The following is a 23,929-nucleotide window of genomic DNA, read 5'->3' on the forward strand; positions in this document are numbered from 1 at the left end:
CTGCCCAGGTGTCAGCTGGTGAGATGGAATGACCTCCCAGGTAGGATCCTGGCAGATGATTTGCATAGGCAAACCCCCTCGCTCTCTTTCTTACCCCTGCTTACTCCACAGTAGCAAGTATCTGGGCAAAATATAGTGGTCGAGGTAGGGTAGCAGTAACTAGCAACTCTGAGAAAGTAAATCTGGGGAGCTTGGCGACTTGTGGGGAACAACTGCAGAGCTCATCTCCCAGAACTTTGTGGCACGGGGAGAAGGTCTGTGGGATTTCAGTAACTTGGAGACATGCGACCTGGTCGGGAGTGCTTCAGGTCTCCTTCCTTGCATGTTCCAAGCAACTCAACAAAGCATCAACAGGCTGCCATGCCAGCCACAGAGCCCCTTTCCACATGATTAAAAGCCTAAAATCTTTTCCATGCAAACACATAGCCACCGAAAACCATATTTTCTTTGTTTTCTCTCTCTCTGTCTCTCTCTCCTCCCTCCCTCCCCCATAACCCCCCCCTCCCTACCATTCATTTTAAGTTTTCCTGCACTGCAGCACATTGTGACAATGGTATTTCACAATGGGACTGTTTGAAAGTTACAGAAATAAAAAAAGAATTAACCAACTAAAAGCAGCCAAATCCGGAGTACACTGCTAAGCCACAATTAAAGATTAAGGCCTAGAAGCAAGTAAAGCTGTAGTTCAGAGCGATGTTTGCAAATAGCTCCTTAAAGCAGTTGACGCTGGAGTGCACAACAAGAGGAAAAGTGATAATACTGAGTTTGGTAGAATGGGATAAAAAACAAAAGCAGCGTGCCACTTCTAAAAGTACAAGTCAAGAAATTGAAGGAGATGGGGCTGTTCATTCAGTCAATAGGACTCACAAGTAAAAGTCTCCCGAGGCATTAGTGTTGAATTTGGCCCAAAATGTATTGTGTTGTCGTGTATTATGTATGAAAATACAATTTCAATCTTCATTAAAAAAAGATGTATTAAAAAATAAATACTTGCAGATTAAGAAAGTTTCTGTCCTGTCGTGTGCCAAAAATAGTGAATGCTTTACGAATGTGCGTGTCATCCTTTGAAGCAGGGGCCAATTCTATTTTCCCATTTTCATTCCAATATTAGTACATGTTTTGCTGAGGTACATAGGAATGGATCTGTTAAGAAATGAAACCAAAAGCCTGGAAAAATGTTGAAACAGGTAGGATTTGGACTTACAATAAACGGACTCACAGTCAGATGTGCTATCCCTTGACCCACTGACCCGCTTACCTTTTGTGTAATCCTTTTGCTCTCAGCAGTGTTGTCCAAAGTTCCCTACTTAAAGAGACTTTCTTATAAAAAAAGATCCTAGACATGTTTTTTATGGCCCACATGCCTCATATCCCGTTGCTCTTGATAAACTCACATCATCTCCCACCAATACAAGCTGTAAAAGATGTCAAGGGCATAGCCAAGGAAATTAGACGTGGGCCGAAGGTTGAGCAATCCTTAAATCAGCAGCAAAAATAACATTGAAATCAGCTTCAGAATCTCTTAAAGGATGGGCCAACACTGGTTGCTTGCAGGGCGCAATCGGGCTGACGCCTTAAGGCAAGCGCAAAGGGAGAGCCAACCAAACCATTGATTAGGACCTCTGGACTTTCTGCTCTTTAACATAAGGACATTTGATATGGCAAACGTTTGACCAAACACCATTTAGATGTCGGATGGTATGGAATTAAGCGGCAAACAGCAATACATCAGCATTCTTTGCTGCTTTATTGATCTGGTCCTAAAGGGTTTGGTTTAATGCCAATTATATTTAAAGATAAAAAGATTCATGCTCAACGGTGCTTGCAAATCGACACCCCTCTCCCCATCACGATGGCTGGGTGATGCAAGAGTGAGAGCATCACAGCAGACCCAGAGACATGAGAAACACTCTGTACCTCTGAGTGCATGTGGGCCCATGGCTGGATCAAGGACAAGGCAAGAATAGGAGATGGCTTAAGGTGTCAGGACCCAGGCTGCCCCATTGCGCACTGCCAGCAACAGATGTTGGACCATCCTTTAAGAGATTCTGAGGCTTATTTCAATGTTAACTTTGCTGCTGATTAAAGGATTGCTCAACCTTCGACCCGCGTCTAGTTTGCTTGGCTAAGCCCTGAAAATCTTTTACAGCTTGTATTGGTGGGAGATGATGTGAGTTTATCAAGAGCAACGGGATATGAGGCATGTGTGCCACAAAATGCAGGTCTATGATCTTTTATTTGAAAGCCACTTTGGAAAACCCTACTGAGAACAAAAGGATTACACAAAAGGAAAGGGGGTCAGGGGGGCAAGGGATAGCACATCTGAATGTGAGTCAGTTAATTGTAAGTCCAAATCCTACGCGTTTCGACATTTTTCCAGGCTTTTTGTTTCAGTTCTTAACAGATCCATTCCTATGTACCTCTGTGCTTTCAACAGAGTTTTCATTGTAATGGAGGGACATGCAGTATGCCTTAAACATGCCTGGGCAGGGAAGACTATGTAAAAGCAAGAGTAGCAGACAGCTTAATAAATCATCAGCAGGACCCTCTAGACCTTCCCCAAAAAACATAACATGATTTCTATGCATGTATGTGCGTTGAACAGCGCAAGTAATTTGGTTAATGTCAGTGGATAAATGTCACTTTCCCACAGCGCAGACAAAATCACTTGTACAGGCCCCTTCTGCAAAAGCATTACCGCTGTAGAAAGCAGTGAAAAGGTGAGGCAGTGTGCAGTCCCCCCACCCCCGACCCTGATCGGCCACGATCGGCCAAGGACCTCTCTATAAGAGCTGAGGGTGGAATTTTTCTGGACCTCAGTAACTTAGGGAGACATGGCTAAAGGGATCCTCAATCAACGGCCCAGCTTTTGCTCTGTGGCCTGTCCGAATATGTCTGTTCTCCAAATTACCTGCCGCTGCCCAGGTGTCAGATGGTGAGATGGAATGACCTCCCAGGAAGCATACTGGCAGATGATTTGCATAGGCACACCCCCTCTCTCTTAGCCCTGCTTACTCCACAGTAGCAAGTATCTGGGGAAAATATAGTGGTCGAGGTGGGGTAGCAGTAACTAGCAACTCTGAGAAAGTAAATCTGGGACACTTGGCGACCTGTGGGGAACAACTGCAGAGCTCAGTGCCCAGAAGTTTGTGGCACAGGGAGGAGGTCTGTTGGATTTCAGTAACTTGGAGACATGCAACCTGGTCGGGAGTGCTTCAGGTCTCCTTCCTTGCATGTTCCAAGCAACTCAACAAAGCATCAACAGGCTGAGATACCAACCACAGAGCCCCTTTCCACTTGATTAAAAGGCTAAAATCTTTTCCATGCAAATACATAGCCCCCAAATACCATATTTTCTTTGTTTTCTCTCTCTCTCCTCCCTGTCTCCTTCCCTCGCTCCCTCCCACCCTCCCGCACTCTCTCTTCCCCCCAGCCCCTCTCCCTCTCCCTACCATTAATTTTAAGTTTTCATGCACTGCAGCACATTGTGGCAATGGTATTTCACAATGGGACTGTTTGAAAGTTACAGAAATCAAAAAAGAAATCAACCAACTAAAAGCAGCCAAACCCGGAGTACTCTGCTCAGCCCCATTTAAAGATTAAGGCCCAGAAGCAAGTAAAGCTGTAGTTCAGAGCGATATTTGCAAATAGCACCTTAAAGCAGTTTACGCTGGAGTGCACAACAAGGGGGAAAGTGATAATACTGAGTTTGGTAGAATGGGATAAAAAAAAACAAAAGAAGCGTGCCACTTGTAAAAGTACAAGTCAAGAAATTGAAGGGGACGGGGCTGTTCATTCAGTCAAGAGGACTCACAAGTAAAAGGCTCCTGAGGCATTAGTGTTGAATTTGGCGCAAAATGCATTGTGTTGTCGTGTAATATGAATGAACATACAATTTCAATCTTCAATAAAGAAAGATCTATTAAAAAATCAACACTTGCAAATTAAGAAAGTTTCTGTCCAGTCATGTTCCAAAAATAGTGAATGCTTTACGAATGTGCGTGTCATCCTTTAGAGCAGGGGCCGATTTAAATTTCCCATTATCATTCCAATATTAGTACATGTGTTGCAGAAGCAAGCGCAAAGGGAGAGTCAATCAAACCATTGATTAGGACCTCTGGTCAAAGGTTTGCCATACCAAATGTCCTTATTTCAGAGGGCAGAAAGTCCAAACACCATTTAGATATCGGGTGGTATGAAATGAAGAGGCAAACAACAACGAATAAGCATTCTTTGCTGCTGTATTGATCTGGCCCTAAAGGGTTTTAGTTTAATGCCAATTATATTTAAAGATATAAAGATTAATGGTCCAGGGTGCTTGCAAAATGAAAACCCCCTCCCCATCACAATGGCTGGGTCATACAAGCCTGAGAGCATCACAATAGACCCAATAGACATGAGAAAAACTCGGTACCTCTGAGTGTATGTGGGCCCATGGCTGTATCAAGGACAAGGCAAAAACAGGAGGTGGCTTAAGGAGTCAGCACCAGAGGCTGTCCGATTGAGCCCTGTAAGCAACAGATGTTGGACCATCCTATAAAGGATTCTGAGGCTGATTTCAATTTTAACTTTGCTGCTGATTTAAGGATTGCTCAACCTTCGACCCACGTCTAGTTTGCTTGGATAAGCCCTGGAAATCTTTTACAGCTTGTACTGGTGGGAGATGATGTGACTTTATCAACTGCAACGGGATATGAGGCATGTGTGCCACAAAAAGCAGGTCTAGGATTTTTTTATAAGAAAGCCGCTTTAAGAAGGGAACTTTGGGCAACCCCACTGAGAGCAAAAGTATTACACAAAAGGTAAGGGGGTCAGTGGGTCAACTGATACAATAAACTAACTCACAGTCAAATGTGCTAAGTCCAAATACTACCTGTTTCTACATTTTCCAGGCTTTTTGTCTCATTTCTTAACAGATCCATTCCTATGTACCTCTGTGCTTTCAACAGAGTTTTCATTGTAATGGAGGGACATGCAGTATGCCTTAAACATGCCTGGGCAGGGAAGACTATGTAAAAGCAAGAGTAGCAGACAGCTTAATAAATCATCAGCAGGACCCTCTAGACCTTCCCCAAAAAACATAACATGATTTCTATGCATGTATGTGCGTTGAACAGCGCAAGTAATTTGGTTAATGTCAGTGGATAAATGTCACTTTCCCACAGCGCAGACAAAATCACTTGTACAGGCCCCTTCTGCAAAAGCATTACCGCTGTAGAAAGCAGTGAAAAGGTGAGGCAGTGTGCAGTCCCCCCACCCCCGACCCTGATCGGCCACGATCGGCCAAGGACCTCTCTATAAGAGCTGAGGGTGGAATTTTTCTGGACCTCAGTAACTTAGGGAGACATGGCTAAAGGGATCCTCAATCAACGGCCCAGCTTTTGCTCTGTGGCCTGTCCGAATATGTCTGTTCTCCAAATTACCTGCCGCTGCCCAGGTGTCAGATGGTGAGATGGAATGACCTCCCAGGAAGCATACTGGCAGATGATTTGCATAGGCACACCCCCTCTCCCTCTCTCTTAGCCCTGCTTACTCCACAGTAGCAAGTATCTGGGGAAAATATAGTGGTCGAGGTGGGGTAGCAGTAACTAGCAACTCTGAGAAAGTAAATCTGGGACACTTGGCGACCTGTGGGGAACAACTGCAGAGCTCAGTGCCCAGAAGTTTGTGGCACAGGGAGGAGGTCTGTTGGATTTCAGTAACTTGGAGACATGCAACCTGGTCGGGAGTGCTTCAGGTCTCCTTCCTTGCATGTTCCAAGCAACTCAACAAAGCATCAACAGGCTGAGATACCAACCACAGAGCCCCTTTCCACTTGATTAAAAGGCTAAAATCTTTTCCATGCAAATACATAGCCCCCAAATACCATATTTTCTTTGTTTTCTCTCTCTCTCCTCCCTGTCTCCTTCCCTCGCTCCCTCCCACCCTCCCGCACTCTCTCTTCCCCCCAGCCCCTCTCCCTCTCCCTACCATTAATTTTAAGTTTTCATGCACTGCAGCACATTGTGGCAATGGTATTTCACAATGGGACTGTTTGAAAGTTACAGAAATCAAAAAAGAAATCAACCAACTAAAAGCAGCCAAACCCGGAGTACTCTGCTCAGCCCCATTTAAAGATTAAGGCCCAGAAGCAAGTAAAGCTGTAGTTCAGAGCGATATTTGCAAATAGCACCTTAAAGCAGTTTACGCTGGAGTGCACAACAAGGGGGAAAGTGATAATACTGAGTTTGGTAGAATGGGATAAAAAAAAAACAAAAGAAGCGTGCCACTTGTAAAAGTACAAGTCAAGAAATTGAAGGGGACGGGGCTGTTCATTCAGTCAAGAGGACTCACAAGTAAAAGGCTCCTGAGGCATTAGTGTTGAATTTGGCGCAAAATGCATTGTGTTGTCGTGTAATATGAATGAACATACAATTTCAATCTTCAATAAAGAAAGATCTATTAAAAAATCAACACTTGCAAATTAAGAAAGTTTCTGTCCAGTCATGTTCCAAAAATAGTGAATGCTTTACGAATGTGCGTGTCATCCTTTAGAGCAGGGGCCGATTTAAATTTCCCATTATCATTCCAATATTAGTACATGTGTTGCAGAAGCAAGCGCAAAGGGAGAGTCAATCAAACCATTGATTAGGACCTCTGGTCAAAGGTTTGCCATACCAAATGTCCTTATTTCAGAGGGCAGAAAGTCCAAACACCATTTAGATATCGGGTGGTATGAAATGAAGAGGCAAACAACAACGAATAAGCATTCTTTGCTGCTGTATTGATCTGGCCCTAAAGGGTTTTAGTTTAATGCCAATTATATTTAAAGATATAAAGATTAATGGTCCAGGGTGCTTGCAAAATGAAAACCCCCTCCCCATCACAATGGCTGGGTCATACAAGCCTGAGAGCATCACAATAGACCCAATAGACATGAGAAAAACTCGGTACCTCTGAGTGTATGTGGGCCCATGGCTGTATCAAGGACAAGGCAAAAACAGGAGGTGGCTTAAGGAGTCAGCACCAGAGGCTGTCCGATTGAGCCCTGTAAGCAACAGATGTTGGACCATCCTATAAAGGATTCTGAGGCTGATTTCAATTTTAACTTTGCTGCTGATTTAAGGATTGCTCAACCTTCGACCCACGTCTAGTTTGCTTGGATAAGCCCTGGAAATCTTTTACAGCTTGTACTGGTGGGAGATGATGTGACTTTATCAACTGCAACGGGATATGAGGCATGTGTGCCACAAAAAGCAGGTCTAGGATTTTTTTATAAGAAAGCCGCTTTAAGAAGGGAACTTTGGGCAACCCCACTGAGAGCAAAAGTATTACACAAAAGGTAAGGGGGTCAGTGGGTCAACTGATACAATAAACTAACTCACAGTCAAATGTGCTAAGTCCAAATACTACCTGTTTCTACATTTTCCAGGCTTTTTGTCTCATTTCTTAACAGATCCATTCCTATGTACCTCTGTGCTTTCAACAGAGTTTTCATTGTAATGGAGGGACATGCAGTATGCCTTAAACATGCCTGGGCAGGGAAGACTATGTAAAAGCAAGAGTAGCAGACAGCTTAATAAATCATCAGCAGGACCCTCTAGACCTTCCCCAAAAAACATAACATGATTTCTATGCATGTATGTGCGTTGAACAGCGCAAGTAATTTGGTTAATGTCAGTGGATAAATGTCACTTTCCCACAGCGCAGACAAAATCACTTGTACAGGCCCCTTCTGCAAAAGCATTACCGCTGTAGAAAGCAGTGAAAAGGTGAGGCAGTGTGCAGTCCCCCCACCCCCGACCCTGATCGGCCACGATCGGCCAAGGACCTCTCTATAAGAGCTGAGGGTGGAATTTTTCTGGACCTCAGTAACTTAGGGAGACATGGCTAAAGGGATCCTCAATCAACGGCCCAGCTTTTGCTCTGTGGCCTGTCCGAATATGTCTGTTCTCCAAATTACCTGCCGCTGCCCAGGTGTCAGATGGTGAGATGGAATGACCTCCCAGGAAGCATACTGGCAGATGATTTGCATAGGCACACCCCCTCTCCCTCTCTCTTAGCCCTGCTTACTCCACAGTAGCAAGTATCTGGGGAAAATATAGTGGTCGAGGTGGGGTAGCAGTAACTAGCAACTCTGAGAAAGTAAATCTGGGACACTTGGCGACCTGTGGGGAACAACTGCAGAGCTCAGTGCCCAGAAGTTTGTGGCACAGGGAGGAGGTCTGTTGGATTTCAGTAACTTGGAGACATGCAACCTGGTCGGGAGTGCTTCAGGTCTCCTTCCTTGCATGTTCCAAGCAACTCAACAAAGCATCAACAGGCTGAGATACCAACCACAGAGCCCCTTTCCACTTGATTAAAAGGCTAAAATCTTTTCCATGCAAATACATAGCCCCCAAATACCATATTTTCTTTGTTTTCTCTCTCTCTCCTCCCTGTCTCCTTCCCTCGCTCCCTCCCACCCTCCCGCACTCTCTCTTCCCCCCAGCCCCTCTCCCTCTCCCTACCATTAATTTTAGGTTTTCATGCACTGCAGCACATTGTGGCAATGGTATTTCACAATGGGACTGTTTGAAAGTTACAGAAATCAAAAAAGAAATCAACCAACTAAAAGCAGCCAAACCCGGAGTACTCTGCTCAGCCCCATTTAAAGATTAAGGCCCAGAAGCAAGTAAAGCTGTAGTTCAGAGCGATATTTGCAAATAGCACCTTAAAGCAGTTTACGCTGGAGTGCACAACAAGGGGGAAAGTGATAATACTGAGTTTGGTAGAATGGGATAAAAAAAAACAAAAGAAGCGTGCCACTTGTAAAAGTACAAGTCAAGAAATTGAAGGGGACGGGGCTGTTCATTCAGTCAAGAGGACTCACAAGTAAAAGGCTCCTGAGGCATTAGTGTTGAATTTGGCGCAAAATGCATTGTGTTGTCGTGTAATATGAATGAACATACAATTTCAATCTTCAATAAAGAAAGATCTATTAAAAAATCAACACTTGCAAATTAAGAAAGTTTCTGTCCAGTCATGTTCCAAAAATAGTGAATGCTTTACGAATGTGCGTGTCATCCTTTAGAGCAGGGGCCGATTTAAATTTCCCATTATCATTCCAATATTAGTACATGTGTTGCAGAAGCAAGCGCAAAGGGAGAGTCAATCAAACCATTGATTAGGACCTCTGGTCAAAGGTTTGCCATACCAAATGTCCTTATTTCAGAGGGCAGAAAGTCCAAACACCATTTAGATATCGGGTGGTATGAAATGAAGAGGCAAACAACAACGAATAAGCATTCTTTGCTGCTGTATTGATCTGGCCCTAAAGGGTTTTAGTTTAATGCCAATTATATTTAAAGATATAAAGATTAATGGTCCAGGGTGCTTGCAAAATGAAAACCCCCTCCCCATCACAATGGCTGGGTCATACAAGCCTGAGAGCATCACAATAGACCCAATAGACATGAGAAAAACTCGGTACCTCTGAGTGTATGTGGGCCCATGGCTGTATCAAGGACAAGGCAAAAACAGGAGGTGGCTTAAGGAGTCAGCACCAGAGGCTGTCCGATTGAGCCCTGTAAGCAACAGATGTTGGACCATCCTATAAAGGATTCTGAGGCTGATTTCAATTTTAACTTTGCTGCTGATTTAAGGATTGCTCAACCTTCGACCCACGTCTAGTTTGCTTGGATAAGCCCTGGAAATCTTTTACAGCTTGTACTGGTGGGAGATGATGTGACTTTATCAACTGCAACGGGATATGAGGCATGTGTGCCACAAAAAGCAGGTCTAGGATTTTTTTATAAGAAAGCCGCTTTAAGAAGGGAACTTTGGGCAACCCCACTGAGAGCAAAAGTATTACACAAAAGGTAAGGGGGTCAGTGGGTCAACTGATACAATAAACTAACTCACAGTCAAATGTGCTAAGTCCAAATACTACCTGTTTCTACATTTTCCAGGCTTTTTGTCTCATTTCTTAACAGATCCATTCCTATGTACCTCTGTGCTTTCAACAGAGTTTTCATTGTAAGGGAGGGACATACAGTATACCTTAAACATTCCTGGGCAGGGAAGACTCTATGTAAAAGCAAGAGTAGCAGACAGCTTAAAAGAATCATCAGCAGGACCCTCTAGACCTTCCCCAAAAAACATAACATTATTTCTCTGCATGCATGTGCGTTGAACAGCGCAAGTAGTTTGGTTAATGTCAGTGGATAAATGTCACTTTCCCACAGCGCAGAACAAAATCACTTGTACAGGCCCCTTCTGCAAAAGCATTACCACTGTAGAAAGCAGTGAAGGTGAGGCAGTGTGCAGTCACCTCCGACACTTCCCTCCTCTGATCGGCCACGATCGGCCAAGGACCTCTCTATGAGAGCTGAGGGTGGAATTTTCTGGACCTCTGTAACTTAGGGAGACATGGCAAAAGGGATCCTCAATCAACAGCTCAGCCTTTGCTTTGTGGCCTGTCCGTATATATCTGTTCTCCAAATTACCTGCCGCTGCCCAGGTGTCAGCTGGTGAGATGGAATGACCTCCCAGGTAGGATCCTGGCAGATGATTTGCATAGGCAAACCCCCTCGCTCTCTTTCTTACCCCTGCTTACTCCACAGTAGCAAGTATCTGGGCAAAATATAGTGGTCGAGGTAGGGTAGCAGTAACTAGCAACTCTGAGAAAGTAAATCTGGGGAGCTTGGCGACTTGTGGGGAACAACTGCAGAGCTCATCTCCCAGAACTTTGTGGCACGGGGAGAAGGTCTGTGGGATTTCAGTAACTTGGAGACATGCGACCTGGTCGGGAGTGCTTCAGGTCTCCTTCCTTGCATGTTCCAAGCAACTCAACAAAGCATCAACAGGCTGCCATGCCAGCCACAGAGCCCCTTTCCACATGATTAAAAGCCTAAAATCTTTTCCATGCAAACACATAGCCACCGAAAACCATATTTTCTTTGTTTTCTCTCTCTCTGTCTCTCTCTCCTCCCTCCCTCCCCCATAACCCCCCCCTCCCTACCATTCATTTTAAGTTTTCCTGCACTGCAGCACATTGTGACAATGGTATTTCACAATGGGACTGTTTGAAAGTTACAGAAATAAAAAAAGAATTAACCAACTAAAAGCAGCCAAATCCGGAGTACACTGCTAAGCCACAATTAAAGATTAAGGCCTAGAAGCAAGTAAAGCTGTAGTTCAGAGCGATGTTTGCAAATAGCTCCTTAAAGCAGTTGACGCTGGAGTGCACAACAAGAGGAAAAGTGATAATACTGAGTTTGGTAGAATGGGATAAAAAACAAAAGCAGCGTGCCACTTCTAAAAGTACAAGTCAAGAAATTGAAGGAGATGGGGCTGTTCATTCAGTCAATAGGACTCACAAGTAAAAGTCTCCCGAGGCATTAGTGTTGAATTTGGCCCAAAATGTATTGTGTTGTCGTGTATTATGTATGAAAATACAATTTCAATCTTCATTAAAAAAAGATGTATTAAAAAATAAATACTTGCAGATTAAGAAAGTTTCTGTCCTGTCGTGTGCCAAAAATAGTGAATGCTTTACGAATGTGCGTGTCATCCTTTGAAGCAGGGGCCAATTCTATTTTCCCATTTTCATTCCAATATTAGTACATGTTTTGCTGAGGTACATAGGAATGGATCTGTTAAGAAATGAAACCAAAAGCCTGGAAAAATGTTGAAACAGGTAGGATTTGGACTTACAATAAACGGACTCACAGTCAGATGTGCTATCCCTTGACCCACTGACCCGCTTACCTTTTGTGTAATCCTTTTGCTCTCAGCAGTGTTGTCCAAAGTTCCCTACTTAAAGAGACTTTCTTATAAAAAAAGATCCTAGACATGTTTTTTATGGCCCACATGCCTCATATCCCGTTGCTCTTGATAAACTCACATCATCTCCCACCAATACAAGCTGTAAAAGATGTCAAGGGCATAGCCAAGGAAATTAGACGTGGGCCGAAGGTTGAGCAATCCTTAAATCAGCAGCAAAAATAACATTGAAATCAGCTTCAGAATCTCTTAAAGGATGGGCCAACACTGGTTGCTTGCAGGGCGCAATCGGGCTGACGCCTTAAGGCAAGCGCAAAGGGAGAGCCAACCAAACCATTGATTAGGACCTCTGGACTTTCTGCTCTTTAACATAAGGACATTTGATATGGCAAACGTTTGACCAAACACCATTTAGATGTCGGATGGTATGGAATTAAGCGGCAAACAGCAATACATCAGCATTCTTTGCTGCTTTATTGATCTGGTCCTAAAGGGTTTGGTTTAATGCCAATTATATTTAAAGATAAAAAGATTCATGCTCAACGGTGCTTGCAAATCGACACCCCTCTCCCCATCACGATGGCTGGGTGATGCAAGAGTGAGAGCATCACAGCAGACCCAGAGACATGAGAAACACTCTGTACCTCTGAGTGCATGTGGGCCCATGGCTGGATCAAGGACAAGGCAAGAATAGGAGATGGCTTAAGGTGTCAGGACCCAGGCTGCCCCATTGCGCACTGCCAGCAACAGATGTTGGACCATCCTTTAAGAGATTCTGAGGCTTATTTCAATGTTAACTTTGCTGCTGATTAAAGGATTGCTCAACCTTCGACCCGCGTCTAGTTTGCTTGGCTAAGCCCTGAAAATCTTTTACAGCTTGTATTGGTGGGAGATGATGTGAGTTTATCAAGAGCAACGGGATATGAGGCATGTGTGCCACAAAATGCAGGTCTATGATCTTTTATTTGAAAGCCACTTTGGAAAACCCTACTGAGAACAAAAGGATTACACAAAAGGAAAGGGGGTCAGGGGGGCAAGGGATAGCACATCTGAATGTGAGTCAGTTAATTGTAAGTCCAAATCCTACGCGTTTCGACATTTTTCCAGGCTTTTTGTTTCAGTTCTTAACAGATCCATTCCTATGTACCTCTGTGCTTTCAACAGAGTTTTCATTGTAATGGAGGGACATGCAGTATGCCTTAAACATGCCTGGGCAGGGAAGACTATGTAAAAGCAAGAGTAGCAGACAGCTTAATAAATCATCAGCAGGACCCTCTAGACCTTCCCCAAAAAACATAACATGATTTCTATGCATGTATGTGCGTTGAACAGCGCAAGTAATTTGGTTAATGTCAGTGGATAAATGTCACTTTCCCACAGCGCAGACAAAATCACTTGTACAGGCCCCTTCTGCAAAAGCATTACCGCTGTAGAAAGCAGTGAAAAGGTGAGGCAGTGTGCAGTCCCCCCACCCCCGACCCTGATCGGCCACGATCGGCCAAGGACCTCTCTATAAGAGCTGAGGGTGGAATTTTTCTGGACCTCAGTAACTTAGGGAGACATGGCTAAAGGGATCCTCAATCAACGGCCCAGCTTTTGCTCTGTGGCCTGTCCGAATATGTCTGTTCTCCAAATTACCTGCCGCTGCCCAGGTGTCAGATGGTGAGATGGAATGACCTCCCAGGAAGCATACTGGCAGATGATTTGCATAGGCACACCCCCTCTCTCTTAGCCCTGCTTACTCCACAGTAGCAAGTATCTGGGGAAAATATAGTGGTCGAGGTGGGGTAGCAGTAACTAGCAACTCTGAGAAAGTAAATCTGGGACACTTGGCGACCTGTGGGGAACAACTGCAGAGCTCAGTGCCCAGAAGTTTGTGGCACAGGGAGGAGGTCTGTTGGATTTCAGTAACTTGGAGACATGCAACCTGGTCGGGAGTGCTTCAGGTCTCCTTCCTTGCATGTTCCAAGCAACTCAACAAAGCATCAACAGGCTGAGATACCAACCACAGAGCCCCTTTCCACTTGATTAAAAGGCTAAAATCTTTTCCATGCAAATACATAGCCCCCAAATACCATATTTTCTTTGTTTTCTCTCTCTCTCCTCCCTGTCTCCTTCCCTCGCTCCCTCCCACCCTCCCGCACTCTCTCTTCCCCCCAGCCCCTCTCCCTCTCCCTACCATTAATTTTAAGTTTTCATGCACTGCAGCACATTGTGGCAATGGTATTTCACAATGGGACTGTTTGAAAGTTACAGAAATCAAAAAAGAAATCAACCAACTAAAAGCAGCCAAACCCGGAGTACTCTGCTCAGCCCCATTTAAAGATTAAGGCCCAGAAGCAAGTAAAGCTGTAGTTCAGAGCGATATTTGCAAATAGCACCTTAAAGCAGTTTACGCTGGAGTGCACAACAAGGGGGAAAGTGATAATACTGAGTTTGGTAGAATGGGATAAAAAAAAACAAAAGAAGCGTGCCACTTGTAAAAGTACAAGTCAAGAAATTGAAGGGGACGGGGCTGTTCATTCAGTCAAGAGGACTCACAAGTAAAAGGCTCCTGAGGCATTAGTGTTGAATTTGGCGCAAAATGCATTGTGTTGTCGTGTAATATGAATGAACATACAATTTCAATCTTCAATAAAGAAAGATCTATTAAAAAATCAACACTTGCAAATTAAGAAAGTTTCTGTCCAGTCATGTTCCAAAAATAGTGAATGCTTTACGAATGTGCGTGTCATCCTTTAGAGCAGGGGCCGATTTAAATTTCCCATTATCATTCCAATATTAGTACATGTGTTGCAGAAGCAAGCGCAAAGGGAGAGTCAATCAAACCATTGATTAGGACCTCTGGTCAAAGGTTTGCCATACCAAATGTCCTTATTTCAGAGGGCAGAAAGTCCAAACACCATTTAGATATCGGGTGGTATGAAATGAAGAGGCAAACAACAACGAATAAGCATTCTTTGCTGCTGTATTGATCTGGCCCTAAAGGGTTTTAGTTTAATGCCAATTATATTTAAAGATATAAAGATTAATGGTCCAGGGTGCTTGCAAAATGAAAACCCCCTCCCCATCACAATGGCTGGGTCATACAAGCCTGAGAGCATCACAATAGACCCAATAGACATGAGAAAAACTCGGTACCTCTGAGTGTATGTGGGCCCATGGCTGTATCAAGGACAAGGCAAAAACAGGAGGTGGCTTAAGGAGTCAGCACCAGAGGCTGTCCGATTGAGCCCTGTAAGCAACAGATGTTGGACCATCCTATAAAGGATTCTGAGGCTGATTTCAATTTTAACTTTGCTGCTGATTTAAGGATTGCTCAACCTTCGACCCACGTCTAGTTTGCTTGGATAAGCCCTGGAAATCTTTTACAGCTTGTACTGGTGGGAGATGATGTGACTTTATCAACTGCAACGGGATATGAGGCATGTGTGCCACAAAAAGCAGGTCTAGGATTTTTTTATAAGAAAGCCGCTTTAAGAAGGGAACTTTGGGCAACCCCACTGAGAGCAAAAGTATTACACAAAAGGTAAGGGGGTCAGTGGGTCAACTGATACAATAAACTAACTCACAGTCAAATGTGCTAAGTCCAAATACTACCTGTTTCTACATTTTCCAGGCTTTTTGTCTCATTTCTTAACAGATCCATTCCTATGTACCTCTGTGCTTTCAACAGAGTTTTCATTGTAATGGAGGGACATGCAGTATGCCTTAAACATGCCTGGGCAGGGAAGACTATGTAAAAGCAAGAGTAGCAGACAGCTTAATAAATCATCAGCAGGACCCTCTAGACCTTCCCCAAAAAACATAACATGATTTCTATGCATGTATGTGCGTTGAACAGCGCAAGTAATTTGGTTAATGTCAGTGGATAAATGTCACTTTCCCACAGCGCAGACAAAATCACTTGTACAGGCCCCTTCTGCAAAAGCATTACCGCTGTAGAAAGCAGTGAAAAGGTGAGGCAGTGTGCAGTCCCCCCACCCCCGACCCTGATCGGCCACGATCGGCCAAGGACCTCTCTATAAGAGCTGAGGGTGGAATTTTTCTGGACCTCAGTAACTTAGGGAGACATGGCTAAAGGGATCCTCAATCAACGGCCCAGCTTTTGCTCTGTGGCCTGTCCGAATATGTCTGTTCTCCAAATTACCTGCCGCTGCCCAGGTGTCAGATGGTGAGATGGAATGACCTCCCAGGAAGCATACTGGCAGATGATTTGCATAGGCACACCCCCTCTCCCTCTCTCTTAGCCCTGCTTACTCCACAGTAGCAAGTATCTGGGGAAAATATAGTGGTCGAGGTGGGGTAGCAGTAACTAGCAACTCTGAGAAAGTAAATCTGGGACACTTGGCGACCTGTGGGGAACAACTGCAGAGCTCAGTGCCCAGAAGTTTGTGGCACAGGGAGGAGGTCTGTTGGATTTCAGTAACTTGGAGACATGCAACCTGGTCGGGAGTGCTTCAGGTCTCCTTCCTTGCATGTTCCAAGCAACTCAACAAAGCATCAACAGGCTGAGATACCAACCACAGAGCCCCTTTCCACTTGATTAAAAGGCTAAAATCTTTTCCATGCAAATACATAGCCCCCAAATACCATATTTTCTTTGTTTTCTCTCTCTCTCCTCCCTGTCTCCTTCCCTCGCTCCCTCCCACCCTCCCGCACTCTCTCTTCCCCCCAGCCCCTCTCCCTCTCCCTACCATTAATTTTAGGTTTTCATGCACTGCAGCACATTGTGGCAATGGTATTTCACAATGGGACTGTTTGAAAGTTACAGAAATCAAAAAAGAAATCAACCAACTAAAAGCAGCCAAACCCGGAGTACTCTGCTCAGCCCCATTTAAAGATTAAGGCCCAGAAGCAAGTAAAGCTGTAGTTCAGAGCGATATTTGCAAATAGCACCTTAAAGCAGTTTACGCTGGAGTGCACAACAAGGGGGAAAGTGATAATACTGAGTTTGGTAGAATGGGATAAAAAAAAACAAAAGAAGCGTGCCACTTGTAAAAGTACAAGTCAAGAAATTGAAGGGGACGGGGCTGTTCATTCAGTCAAGAGGACTCACAAGTAAAAGGCTCCTGAGGCATTAGTGTTGAATTTGGCGCAAAATGCATTGTGTTGTCGTGTAATATGAATGAACATACAATTTCAATCTTCAATAAAGAAAGATCTATTAAAAAATCAACACTTGCAAATTAAGAAAGTTTCTGTCCAGTCATGTTCCAAAAATAGTGAATGCTTTACGAATGTGCGTGTCATCCTTTAGAGCAGGGGCCGATTTAAATTTCCCATTATCATTCCAATATTAGTACATGTGTTGCAGAAGCAAGCGCAAAGGGAGAGTCAATCAAACCATTGATTAGGACCTCTGGTCAAAGGTTTGCCATACCAAATGTCCTTATTTCAGAGGGCAGAAAGTCCAAACACCATTTAGATATCGGGTGGTATGAAATGAAGAGGCAAACAACAACAAATAAGCATTCTTTGCTGCTGTATTGATCTGGCCCTAAAGGGTTTTAGTTTAATGCCAATTATATTTAAAGATATAAAGATTAATGGTCCAGGGTGCTTGCAAAATGAAAACCCCCTCCCCATCACAATGGCTGGGTCATACAAGCCTGAGAGCATCACAATAGACCCAATAGACATGAGAAAAACTCGGTACCTCTGAGTGTATGTGGGCCCATGGCTGTATCAAGGACAAGGCAAAAACAGGAGGTGGCTTAAGGAGTCAGCACCAGAGGCTGTCCGATTGAGCCCTGTAAGCAACAGATGTTGGACCATCCTATAAAGGATTCTGAGGCTGATTTCAATTTTAACTTTGCTGCTGATTTAAGGATTGCTCAACCTTCGACCCACGTCTAGTTTGCTTGGATAAGCCCTGGAAATCTTTTACAGCTTGTACTGGTGGGAGATGATGTGACTTTATCAACTGCAACGGGATATGAGGCATGTGTGCCACAAAAAGCAGGTCTAGGATTTTTTTATAAGAAAGCCGCTTTAAGAAGGGAACTTTGGGCAACCCCACTGAGAGCAAAAGTATTACACAAAAGGTAAGGGGGTCAGTGGGTCAACTGATACAATAAACTAACTCACAGTCAAATGTGCTAAGTCCAAATACTACCTGTTTCTACATTTTCCAGGCTTTTTGTCTCATTTCTTAACAGATCCATTCCTATGTACCTCTGTGCTTTCAACAGAGTTTTCATTGTAAGGGAGGGACATACAGTATACCTTAAACATTCCTGGGCAGGGAAGACTCTATGTAAAAGCAAGAGTAGCAGACAGCTTAAAAGAATCATCAGCAGGACCCTCTAGACCTTCCCCAAAAAACATAACATTATTTCTCTGCATGCATGTGCGTTGAACAGCGCAAGTAGTTTGGTTAATGTCAGTGGATAAATGTCACTTTCCCACAGCGCAGAACAAAATCACTTGTACAGGCCCCTTCTGCAAAAGCATTACCACTGTAGAAAGCAGTGAAGGTGAGGCAGTGTGCAGTCACCTCCGACACTTCCCTCCTCTGATCGGCCACGATCGGCCAAGGACCTCTCTGTGAGAGCTGAGGGTGGAATTTTCTGGACCTCTGTAACTTAGGGAGACATGGCAAAAGGGATCCTCAATCAACAGCTCAGCCTTTGCTTTGTGGCCTGTCCGTATATATCTGTTCTCCAAATTACCTGCCGCTGCCCAGGTGTCAGCTGGTGAGATGGAATGACCTCCCAGGTAGGATCCTGGCAGATGATTTGCATAGGCAAACCCCCTCGCTCTCTTTCTTACCCCTGCTTACTCCACAGTAGCAAGTATCTGGGCAAAATATAGTGGTCGAGGTAGGGTAGCAGTAACTAGCAACTCTGAGAAAGTAAATCTGGGGAGCTTGGCGACTTGTGGGGAACAACTGCAGAGCTCATCTCCCAGAACTTTGTGGCACGGGGAGAAGGTCTGTGGGATTTCAGTAACTTGGAGACATGCGACCTGGTCGGGAGTGCTTCAGGTCTCCTTCCTTGCATGTTCCAAGCAACTCAACAAAGCATCAACAGGCTGCCATGCCAGCCACAGAGCCCCTTTCCACATGATTAAAAGCCTAAAATCTTTTCCATGCAAACACATAGCCACCGAAAACCATATTTTCTTTGTTTTCTCTCTCTCTGTCTCTCTCTCCTCCCTCCCTCCCCCATAACCCCCCCCTCCCTACCATTCATTTTAAGTTTTCCTGCACTGCAGCACATTGTGACAATGGTATTTCACAATGGGACTGTTTGAAAGTTACAGAAATAAAAAAAGAATTAACCAACTAAAAGCAGCCAAATCCGGAGTACACTGCTAAGCCACAATTAAAGATTAAGGCCTAGAAGCAAGTAAAGCTGTAGTTCAGAGCGATGTTTGCAAATAGCTCCTTAAAGCAGTTGACGCTGGAGTGCACAACAAGAGGAAAAGTGATAATACTGAGTTTGGTAGAATGGGATAAAAAACAAAAGCAGCGTGCCACTTCTAAAAGTACAAGTCAAGAAATTGAAGGAGATGGGGCTGTTCATTCAGTCAATAGGACTCACAAGTAAAAGTCTCCCGAGGCATTAGTGTTGAATTTGGCCCAAAATGTATTGTGTTGTCGTGTATTATGTATGAAAATACAATTTCAATCTTCATTAAAAAAAGATGTATTAAAAAATAAATACTTGCAGATTAAGAAAGTTTCTGTCCTGTCGTGTGCCAAAAATAGTGAATGCTTTACGAATGTGCGTGTCATCCTTTGAAGCAGGGGCCAATTCTATTTTCCCATTTTCATTCCAATATTAGTACATGTTTTGCTGAGGTACATAGGAATGGATCTGTTAAGAAATGAAACCAAAAGCCTGGAAAAATGTTGAAACAGGTAGGATTTGGACTTACAATAAACGGACTCACAGTCAGATGTGCTATCCCTTGACCCACTGACCCGCTTACCTTTTGTGTAATCCTTTTGCTCTCAGCAGTGTTGTCCAAAGTTCCCTACTTAAAGAGACTTTCTTATAAAAAAAGATCCTAGACATGTTTTTTATGGCCCACATGCCTCATATCCCGTTGCTCTTGATAAACTCACATCATCTCCCACCAATACAAGCTGTAAAAGATGTCAAGGGCATAGCCAAGGAAATTAGACGTGGGCCGAAGGTTGAGCAATCCTTAAATCAGCAGCAAAAATAACATTGAAATCAGCTTCAGAATCTCTTAAAGGATGGGCCAACACTGGTTGCTTGCAGGGCGCAATCGGGCTGACGCCTTAAGGCAAGCGCAAAGGGAGAGCCAACCAAACCATTGATTAGGACCTCTGGACTTTCTGCTCTTTAACATAAGGACATTTGATATGGCAAACGTTTGACCAAACACCATTTAGATGTCGGATGGTATGGAATTAAGCGGCAAACAGCAATACATCAGCATTCTTTGCTGCTTTATTGATCTGGTCCTAAAGGGTTTGGTTTAATGCCAATTATATTTAAAGATAAAAAGATTCATGCTCAACGGTGCTTGCAAATCGACACCCCTCTCCCCATCACGATGGCTGGGTGATGCAAGAGTGAGAGCATCACAGCAGACCCAGAGACATGAGAAACACTCTGTACCTCTGAGTGCATGTGGGCCCATGGCTGGATCAAGGACAAGGCAAGAATAGGAGATGGCTTAAGGTGTCAGGACCCAGGCTGCCCCATTGCGCACTGCCAGCAACAGATGTTGGACCATCCTTTAAGAGATTCTGAGGCTTATTTCAATGTTAACTTTGCTGCTGATTAAAGGATTGCTCAACCTTCGACCCGCGTCTAGTTTGCTTGGCTAAGCCCTGAAAATCTTTTACAGCTTGTATTGGTGGGAGATGATGTGAGTTTATCAAGAGCAACGGGATATGAGGCATGTGTGCCACAAAATGCAGGTCTATGATCTTTTATTTGAAAGCCACTTTGGAAAACCCTACTGAGAACAAAAGGATTACACAAAAGGAAAGGGGGTCAGGGGGGCAAGGGATAGCACATCTGAATGTGAGTCAGTTAATTGTAAGTCCAAATCCTACGCGTTTCGACATTTTTCCAGGCTTTTTGTTTCAGTTCTTAACAGATCCATTCCTATGTACCTCTGTGCTTTCAACAGAGTTTTCATTGTAATGGAGGGACATGCAGTATGCCTTAAACATGCCTGGGCAGGGAAGACTATGTAAAAGCAAGAGTAGCAGACAGCTTAATAAATCATCAGCAGGACCCTCTAGACCTTCCCCAAAAAACATAACATGATTTCTATGCATGTATGTGCGTTGAACAGCGCAAGTAATTTGGTTAATGTCAGTGGATAAATGTCACTTTCCCACAGCGCAGACAAAATCACTTGTACAGGCCCCTTCTGCAAAAGCATTACCGCTGTAGAAAGCAGTGAAAAGGTGAGGCAGTGTGCAGTCCCCCCACCCCCGACCCTGATCGGCCACGATCGGCCAAGGACCTCTCTATAAGAGCTGAGGGTGGAATTTTTCTGGACCTCAGTAACTTAGGGAGACATGGCTAAAGGGATCCTCAATCAACGGCCCAGCTTTTGCTCTGTGGCCTGTCCGAATATGTCTGTTCTCCAAATTACCTGCCGCTGCCCAGGTGTCAGATGGTGAGATGGAATGACCTCCCAGGAAGCATACTGGCAGATGATTTGCATAGGCACACCCCCTCTCTCTTAGCCCTGCTTACTCCACAGTAGCAAGTATCTGGGGAAAATATAGTGGTCGAGGTGGGGTAGCAGTAACTAGCAACTCTGAGAAAGTAAATCTGGGACACTTGGCGACCTGTGGGGAACAACTGCAGAGCTCAGTGCCCAGAAGTTTGTGGCACAGGGAGGAGGTCTGTTGGATTTCAGTAACTTGGAGACATGCAACCTGGTCGGGAGTGCTTCAGGTCTCCTTCCTTGCATGTTCCAAGCAACTCAACAAAGCATCAACAGGCTGAGATACCAACCACAGAGCCCCTTTCCACTTGATTAAAAGGCTAAAATCTTTTCCATGCAAATACATAGCCCCCAAATACCATATTTTCTTTGTTTTCTCTCTCTCTCCTCCCTGTCTCCTTCCCTCGCTCCCTCCCACCCTCCCGCACTCTCTCTTCCCCCCAGCCCCTCTCCCTCTCCCTACCATTAATTTTAAGTTTTCATGCACTGCAGCACATTGTGGCAATGGTATTTCACAATGGGACTGTTTGAAAGTTACAGAAATCAAAAAAGAAATCAACCAACTAAAAGCAGCCAAACCCGGAGTACTCTGCTCAGCCCCATTTAAAGATTAAGGCCCAGAAGCAAGTAAAGCTGTAGTTCAGAGCGATATTTGCAAATAGCACCTTAAAGCAGTTTACGCTGGAGTGCACAACAAGGGGGAAAGTGATAATACTGAGTTTGGTAGAATGGGATAAAAAAAAACAAAAGAAGCGTGCCACTTGTAAAAGTACAAGTCAAGAAATTGAAGGGGACGGGGCTGTTCATTCAGTCAAGAGGACTCACAAGTAAAAGGCTCCTGAGGCATTAGTGTTGAATTTGGCGCAAAATGCATTGTGTTGTCGTGTAATATGAATGAACATACAATTTCAATCTTCAATAAAGAAAGATCTATTAAAAAATCAACACTTGCAAATTAAGAAAGTTTCTGTCCAGTCATGTTCCAAAAATAGTGAATGCTTTACGAATGTGCGTGTCATCCTTTAGAGCAGGGGCCGATTTAAATTTCCCATTATCATTCCAATATTAGTACATGTGTTGCAGAAGCAAGCGCAAAGGGAGAGTCAATCAAACCATTGATTAGGACCTCTGGTCAAAGGTTTGCCATACCAAATGTCCTTATTTCAGAGGGCAGAAAGTCCAAACACCATTTAGATATCGGGTGGTATGAAATGAAGAGGCAAACAACAACGAATAAGCATTCTTTGCTGCTGTATTGATCTGGCCCTAAAGGGTTTTAGTTTAATGCCAATTATATTTAAAGATATAAAGATTAATGGTCCAGGGTGCTTGCAAAATGAAAACCCCCTCCCCATCACAATGGCTGGGTCATACAAGCCTGAGAGCATCACAATAGACCCAATAGACATGAGAAAAACTCGGTACCTCTGAGTGTATGTGGGCCCATGGCTGTATCAAGGACAAGGCAAAAACAGGAGGTGGCTTAAGGAGTCAGCACCAGAGGCTGTCCGATTGAGCCCTGTAAGCAACAGATGTTGGACCATCCTATAAAGGATTCTGAGGCTGATTTCAATTTTAACTTTGCTGCTGATTTAAGGATTGCTCAACCTTCGACCCACGTCTAGTTTGCTTGGATAAGCCCTGGAAATCTTTTACAGCTTGTACTGGTGGGAGATGATGTGACTTTATCAACTGCAACGGGATATGAGGCATGTGTGCCACAAAAAGCAGGTCTAGGATTTTTTTATAAGAAAGCCGCTTTAAGAAGGGAACTTTGGGCAACCCCACTGAGAGCAAAAGTATTACACAAAAGGTAAGGGGGTCAGTGGGTCAACTGATACAATAAACTAACTCACAGTCAAATGTGCTAAGTCCAAATACTACCTGTTTCTACATTTTCCAGGCTTTTTGTCTCATTTCTTAACAGATCCATTCCTATGTACCTCTGTGCTTTCAACAGAGTTTTCATTGTAATGGAGGGACATGCAGTATGCCTTAAACATGCCTGGGCAGGGAAGACTATGTAAAAGCAAGAGTAGCAGACAGCTTAATAAATCATCAGCAGGACCCTCTAGACCTTCCCCAAAAAACATAACATGATTTCTATGCATGTATGTGCGTTGAACAGCGCAAGTAATTTGGTTAATGTCAGTGGATAAATGTCACTTTCCCACAGCGCAGACAAAATCACTTGTACAGGCCCCTTCTGCAAAAGCATTACCGCTGTAGAAAGCAGTGAAAAGGTGAGGCAGTGTGCAGTCCCCCCACCCCCGACCCTGATCGGCCACGATCGGCCAAGGACCTCTCTATAAGAGCTGAGGGTGGAATTTTTCTGGACCTCAGTAACTTAGGGAGACATGGCTAAATGGATCCTCAATCAACGGCCCAGCTTTTGCTCTGTGGCCTGTCCGAATATGTCTGTTCTCCAAATTACCTGCCGCTGCCCAGGTGTCAGATGGTGAGATGGAATGACCTCCCAGGAAGCATACTGGCAGATGATTTGCATAGGCACACC

At 44.2% G+C, this 23,929-nt stretch overlaps 6 non-coding genes across 6 annotated transcripts; all 6 read right to left on the reverse strand.

Annotated features, from left to right (window-relative positions):
* Positions 1–3,973: 3,973 nt before the first annotated feature.
* On the reverse strand, positions 3,974–4,080 carry LOC138565312 (U6 spliceosomal RNA). Its single transcript, XR_011301203.1, has one exon. It is a non-coding gene; the product is annotated as a U6 spliceosomal RNA (small nuclear RNA).
* Positions 4,081–6,492: 2,412 nt separating this feature from the next.
* LOC138565313 (U6 spliceosomal RNA) lies at positions 6,493–6,599 on the reverse strand. Its single transcript, XR_011301204.1, has one exon. It is a non-coding gene; the product is annotated as a U6 spliceosomal RNA (small nuclear RNA).
* A 2,411-nt stretch (positions 6,600–9,010) lies between these two features.
* On the reverse strand, positions 9,011–9,117 carry LOC138565314 (U6 spliceosomal RNA). Its single transcript, XR_011301205.1, has one exon. It is a non-coding gene; the product is annotated as a U6 spliceosomal RNA (small nuclear RNA).
* A 5,328-nt stretch (positions 9,118–14,445) lies between these two features.
* On the reverse strand, positions 14,446–14,552 carry LOC138565315 (U6 spliceosomal RNA). The gene has a single exon (XR_011301206.1). It is a non-coding gene; the product is annotated as a U6 spliceosomal RNA (small nuclear RNA).
* Positions 14,553–16,963: 2,411 nt separating this feature from the next.
* On the reverse strand, positions 16,964–17,070 carry LOC138565316 (U6 spliceosomal RNA). Its single transcript, XR_011301207.1, has one exon. It is a non-coding gene; the product is annotated as a U6 spliceosomal RNA (small nuclear RNA).
* A 5,328-nt stretch (positions 17,071–22,398) lies between these two features.
* On the reverse strand, positions 22,399–22,505 carry LOC138565317 (U6 spliceosomal RNA). The gene has a single exon (XR_011301208.1). It is a non-coding gene; the product is annotated as a U6 spliceosomal RNA (small nuclear RNA).
* Positions 22,506–23,929: the final 1,424 nt, after the last annotated feature.

The sequence above is a fragment of the Ambystoma mexicanum genome, chromosome 1q (genome assembly GCF_040938575.1).
Source record: "Ambystoma mexicanum isolate Mex_15411 chromosome 1q, UKY_AmexF1_1, whole genome shotgun sequence".
NCBI lineage: Eukaryota > Metazoa > Chordata > Amphibia > Caudata > Ambystomatidae > Ambystoma > Ambystoma mexicanum.